Source organism: Bufo bufo, chromosome 3, assembly GCF_905171765.1.
Source record: "Bufo bufo chromosome 3, aBufBuf1.1, whole genome shotgun sequence".
Taxonomy (NCBI): Eukaryota; Metazoa; Chordata; class Amphibia; order Anura; family Bufonidae; genus Bufo; species Bufo bufo.
This window is the reverse complement of record NC_053391.1, coordinates 652,083,452-652,090,148: the sequence shown is the minus strand read 5'-3', so window position 1 is coordinate 652,090,148 and position 6,697 is coordinate 652,083,452. Positions and strand designations below refer to the sequence as shown.

At 43.5% G+C, this 6,697-nt stretch overlaps 1 pseudogene; it reads left to right on the top strand.

Moving 5' to 3' along the window:
• The first annotated feature begins 5,250 nt into the window (after positions 1–5,250).
• Positions 5,251–5,454, top strand: LOC120996680 (annotated as a pseudogene).
• Positions 5,455–6,697: the final 1,243 nt, after the last annotated feature.

The following is a 6,697-nucleotide window of genomic DNA, read 5'->3' as shown; positions in this document are numbered from 1 at the left end:
TGCACTAAAATCCCAATAGAACAAGTGCAGTTGGCAGGAGCAGTGTGTTTGAATGGAGGAGGCTGTTATGTAAGTGGCTGTGTACCCACTGCGCACTGACCGACTATACCTTGGTGGGACATGACTAAGTAACTACCTGGTCTTCACTAGAGCATCTGATGGTGAGGATAGGCTTGGGCCGGTACACAGTAAAGCAGAAACTTACCAAACACCTTCGCATAAAGGATTAGACTAGTGCAGTCAGCCAGAACCGCAGGGGCAACACGTGAGGTGCACGGTGGGCCAATGAGGGGCCAAACAATAACACAGTTCATCGGTTTACTCACGGTTAGCAGAAAGCTTCCCTGGGCTGGCAGCACAGTGTTGAGGAAGACAGCACGAAATCCTCCGGGGCAGGATCTGTGGTAGGGAAGCACCAGCCTAGATGGAGGTTGAGGTGCCCTTGGTGGCAGTGGTGTTTAGGGTGCTTGTGGCGGCTGGGTCCCTTGGTGGTATTTTTCGTGATGCCAGTACGTTAATGGTGGTAAAACCAGTGGTAAGAATGAAGTAGACAGTGGTAGGATACAACTCACAACTTTCACTGATGTTGGTTCCAGTTGCGGCATATACATCCAGACAGAATACAGTCTTTTGTGATTTAGAGGAATTCTGTTGATCCACTGTTAATAGGTTTGGCTGGGTTTAGCTTAGCTTGAAGGTTCTGTATAAGTATTTCTGGTAGGTGACTTTGCTTCAGGTCCCTTGTAAACCAGAGTAATTTGGTGAGGTTGCCTGTGGCTGAAGTATCCTTCACCTGGACTCCCAAAGGTCTTTCATGCCTGGATAGTGGCTTTTATCCTTTGGATTTTAGTCTTTCCTTTCTTTTGTCCCTTCCAGGACTAGACTTTTTGCTGAGCAGAAGTGCTAGATCTGCACTCTCTCAAAACTAACTTCAGACTAACTGATTCCTTTCTTTACACTAGGCCTGACCTAAGTATATATATATATAACCTAAGTGCTATCCCCATCTAGTGGTGGGATGTATAAATTACACCTAGCCAGCCTATGAACAGGGATACAACAGGTGTTGTAGTACAAAATGACATGCAATATAATAATGCAGTTTTAAAGCTATTTTGCAGTTCCCACGTGTCCTGAGTGGAATGCTGCACTAGCTAGTGACCAAGATTGCTCAGGCGCCTTCCTGAGGCAGGAAGCGCCATTAAATACATTCTGCAATCCAGCCATAGGCTGGGGAGATAGGGGGTGCACGTGCTGCCTCACAAAAGGAGGAGAGACACACCTGTGCACACCCTAACAACAGTACTGGACTCTAAGCAAGAAGGAGGATGCCAGAGGCACATAACTGCACTCGTGCCAGCAAGGAATGAGCTTAAGCTACCTGCTGCCCTTGCAAAGCACGGCAGCAGGAGGGAGTGAGGAAGCCTGGTGCCCGTGCCTGTGCCGCGTGTAGGGGCAGCAGCACAGGTAGGGAGCGCTGGACTAACAGCACCCCCTCTCCTCGGGCCTGGCCCTAGACCAAAAAAAATTCAGAAGAAGAGATGCATAGATGTTCTCTCTCGGTTCCCAAGATCTTTCCTCAGGTGCTAAAACCCCCTCCAATGCACAAAAAAAAGGGTTCTACCTCTACTCTTCTTCATCTCCAGAATACCTTTCACCTCATAGACGTTCTCCTCAACCGACTGGAACAGGAGCTAAGACAGGTTTCTTGACGAAACCATTCAGGATGACAGGTTTCAGAAGGGAGATGTGGAAGGAATTTGATACCCAGAGAGAGGCTGACAGCTTAAGCTTGTAGGAAACATCATTAATTTGCTCGAGGATCTCAAATGGACTGATGAAGCGTGGACCCAATTGGTAAGAGGGTATTTTGAGCCACACGTTATCACCAGGATGGAACTTTGTAGAATCTCTACGTCTTTTATCAGTAGCCTCCTTCATGTGCACAGAAGCCTCTTTCAGAGCTGCCCTGGTCTCCTCCCAGATTTTAGAGGACTCACTTGAAGTTGCATCAGCTGCAGGGATACCAGAAATAGAAGACACCAGGAGTGGGATGTTAGGTTGTTGACCGTAAACAACAAAAAATTGTGACTTCTTGGAAGACTCGCTGACATAGTTATTGTACGAAAACAGTCCAAGGTAATAGGCCCAGGTGTCATGATGCAGGTTGATGAAGTGTTGCAAAAAATTGGTCAGGATTTGATTGACATGTTCCACTTGACCATTAGACTTTGGGCGATAAGCCGAAGGGAAGTCCAGGAACACATTCAATAGCTTGCAGATAGCTCTCCAGAACTTAGCCGTGAACTGCACACCTCTATCTGACACAATACGGTGGGGAAAGCCATGGAGTTGAAAAATGTGTTTAATAAATTTTTTCGCCAGCTGAGGAGCAGAAGGAAGACCAGGCAGAGGGACGAAGTGCTCCATCTTGGAAAAACACCACCACAACCCCAATCACAGAACAATTCAGCCTCAGTTGTCCAATTCTTGGTATTTTCTTCTTTACGGGTCAAGGCAGAGATGGGTGCTGTCAAGGACGAGAAGTGCAGCACAAACTGGCGATAGTAGTTGGCGAATCCCAGAACTGCTGGATTGCTTTTAAACCAGAAGGACGAGGCCACTTTAAAATCACTGACAGCTTTTCAGGATCTATCTGCAGGCCAGTATTAGATATTATGTATCCTAGGAATGGAAGCAAAGACTGCTCAAAGAAACATTTCTCGAACTTGACGTACAGACGATTTTCTCTTAACCTTTGAAGAACATGACGAACCTGCCTCCGGTAAGTAGCCAAGTCTGGAGAAAAAAACAAGGATATCATGTAGGTACACCACAACACAGGAATAGAGCAAATCTCTGAAGATATTGTTTACGAACTCCTGGAACACTGCAGGGGCATTGCTTAGACCAAAGGGCATCACCAGGTATTTGTAGTGACCGTCGCGGGTGTTCAAGGCGGTCTTCCACTCTTCCCCCTGACGAATCCTGATCAGGTTGTAGGCCCCACGTAGGTCTAATTTGGAGAATACTTTAGCTCCATTGAATAGGCCAAACAATTCAGGAATAAGGGGAAGAAGTTACTTATTTTTTACTGTGATCTTGTTAAGCACTCCATGCATAGACATAGGGAGCCATCTTTCTTCTTCACAAAGAAGAAACCTGCATTAGCTGGAGACGAAGATTTGCAGATAAATCCTCAGTCGAGGTTCTCCTTGATATACTCAGACATGGACTGAGTCTCTGCTGGTGACAGGGGATACATGTGTCCATGAGGAAGCAAGGAACCCGGAACCAAGTCAATTGGGCAGTCATACGGCCTGTGAGGATGTAGCGTCTCAGGCTCTTTCCTGTCAAAGACATCCGCATAAGCATGATAGGCTGCTGACAGACCCTAAAGATTGGGTGGTACCTGAGGCGACCCAAGAAAGAGGTGACCAGAAGAAAGACAGCTTCCAAGACAGGACTGTCCCCAACTAAGCACCTCTCTGGACCTCCAGTAAAGAACAGGTTCATGAACACAAAGCCACGGAAGTCCCAGGAGTAGAGGATGAGACAGACTTGAGAGGAACAAGTAAAAAATCTCTTCAGTATGAAGTGCTCCCACCTGTAATTTTACAGGTTCAGTGCTGAACTGTATGTACTCAAATAGAACCCTTCCATCAACAGACGATACCTCTGCAGGCGTCGAACAGGAATCTTATGATGTGTTAAAAAATAATTTCTGTTCTTTCAGTAGTTTTCCATTTGACAGAACAGAGCCATTTACAATATTAATGTGCACATTTTTATATTTATTGTCAGTCCTTTTTTGAACGTTCTTCATTGTTTGTATTGTTTTCAGAGCATTTAGTACGGAGCACATTTTTGATTTAGCATTTTTAGTTTTTTTCATCCCAACATTCCAATAACCATAAATTTGTTAATTTTCCATTCATGTAGCCATACGAGGGCTTATTTCATTGTGTTCTAAAAATGATATAACTTTCTTATTCTGCGGCTCAATACGAATATGGTGATACCAAACTTGTATATTTTTTTGTTTTACTCCTTTGAAAAAATCTGAATTCTCTTTGCATCACCTTTTTCTGACACCTATAACTTTTTTATATTTTGGTCCACAGAGCTATATGACAGCTTGTTTTTTGTGGGACAAAATTTAGATTTTTTTGTTACCTCTTTTGTGGTACATATGACTTTTTGATCTCTGTTATTCAATTTTGTTTTGGGGGGAAAGGTGACAAAACAACGGTGAATTGTGTGTTTTTTATTTGTTTTCCAGTGCACAGGAAATGTTTATTAATACTTTAATAGCTCATTTTCGGTCGTGGCAATACCTGATATGTTTTTTTTTTTGTTTTTTTCTATATGCAAAATTGGTAAGGGGGGTGATTTAAACTTATTATTTTTTTTTTTTTTACTGTTACAATGACAGCTTTTAACCCCGTTAGCCGGCTAAAACCTGGGATCTTTTTTTACCTTGTCTTATTCATCCTAATAGAGATCTATTAGGGTGAATAGCATTTTTACACACTCCTTGCTGAGCTGTGCCTCATACATAGCGCAGCAGGGAGGTTACCATGGCAGCCATGGCCAGCTTCAAAAGCGTCCAGGCTGCCCATGGTAACCGATTGAAGCTCTGTGATTTCACTGCGGGGCTCTGATCGGAAGGCAGAGGGAGCCACATCCCTCTGCCTTACCTCACAGATGCCACGATCAGTGTTGATTGCAGCATCTGAGGGGTTAAAAGACAAGGTTTGGCTGGATCGCCATTCTCTGTCCTTGCGGCCAGGTGTCTTCTGTATGATACAGCCGGCACCTGCAATGTATGGAGCGGGTTTACTGCAACAGCCCTCTCCATGCATTCCCTTTGCCACCGTGATGTACGGTATACATGATTTATAGTGATTTGTGACAAATTAATTTGGAACAAATCAAATTTCTTCGCTAACTTTGGTGACTCAACCAAATTTCATTTTTCAAGACTTTGCTCTTCTCTAGTAGTAAGTCTCCAAAGCCCTATTGTGTGACTTTCTGGAGCAAGAATTCTGGAGTGTAGGGGATGATAAATTCTTCCTGTCTCCTAGACATCATAAAGATGTGGCATTTATCAAACTGGCTCATGTTGGATGATGAATTTGGTGTATCTTTTGATACTTTGGTCTAAGATTACACCACTTATTGGTTAGCTTACTTTTCTCCAATTTTTGGTGTTATGGAGCATGTTGATGCATCTTAAGCCTTGCCTTTATCGCTTATCGGCCTTTTGGCTAAGATCAAGTGTAGTATCTGTTCTTATCAGTCTAAAAAAAACTTGTCTTTCAAATTTTTCCGTGTTGGTTCTTCTCTATTGGTACAAATGTAGCCAGCGTTATCTTGACTCCAGGCGTGCCAGGATAGTTCTTTAAATGTGATTTGTTGTATTACTGTAATGCAAGCCTGTCAAGATAACATTGGCTGAACCAGTATGTGGCACTTTGTTTCTATAGTCTATTGCTATATTTATTTTATCTTGCTGTAATGATTTTGACTTGTTGCTGTAACTAAAGATTGAGGAGGGGAGCTCATATTATTCTGTTACTGCAGCTGTAGTCTTTCACATTTTGCCCCTCGGAGTTCGGCTCGAGCATCGCTATGCTTGGCCGAATATCGTGTTTGCTCGAATCAGTGTATTTAAATCTAATTAAGCCTCTATTTCTGAAAAGTTTCTGGTGGGATTTGAACTCACAATCTTCTACATTACAGCCAAGAACCTTAACCACTACACTATAGAGCTGCATAGCCAATTACTAGAAGTAGTAAGTATTCCTATACAGCAGAAGTCTCATATATATATTTTTTTTTTGTAACTGGCCATGCAGCTGTATAGTGTAGTGGTTAAGGTTCTTGGCTGTGATGTAGAAGAAGGTTATGAGTTCAAATCATGCCAGAAACTTTTCAGAAATAGAGGCTAAATTAGATTTAACTGTAAATCTTGTATAAGACCGCGCTGCCGAATTTCTCTCATCCGATTCCTCTTTACACCATAAGGCTCCTGAGGAAACCTGGGTCGGGCAGCGTGGAGATCTTTATCTTTTACCTTTGTGATATGCCTGTTACATGTGGATACTTGTGAGTATAATAAACCATTTTATCTAAAACGGACGAGGCAGTGCTTCACTATCTTGCGAACCCCTTGGTATCCTACAGGTGTGTGGAGTGGGGGAGTGAGTTCTGGTGGATTGTGGAAGTCCTTGTTTCCATGACCGGGTTACCAGAAATGAGCCTTATGGTGTAAAGAGGATTCAGATGAGAGAAATTCGGCAGCGGGTCCTATACAAGATGTACAGTGAATTACATGGTGACTTTGACCCACGTCACTCTTTAGGATCAGCAGCGCCAAGATTCCAGGCAATGTATCAGAGACTTGTGCTTTGTAAATTAGATTTAAATACACTGGGTGTCCCAAAGCACTGACTCCATATATGGACATAGCTATATATGGAGTCAGAGCACCGACTCCTAAGCCGAACTAGAGTCCCGACACCCCACCCTCCCCTCTTCAGAATGGGGGGTACCTGGTTTAATGCTCAGGTTCTCCCATTGACTTCCATTGTGCTCGGGTGCTCTGTAGAGCACCTCTGGTCCACAGTTGTCAGAGGTATGGTGGTCCTATGTTTGACACTGTTAATGTGACTGGTTATACTCATATTGGAGT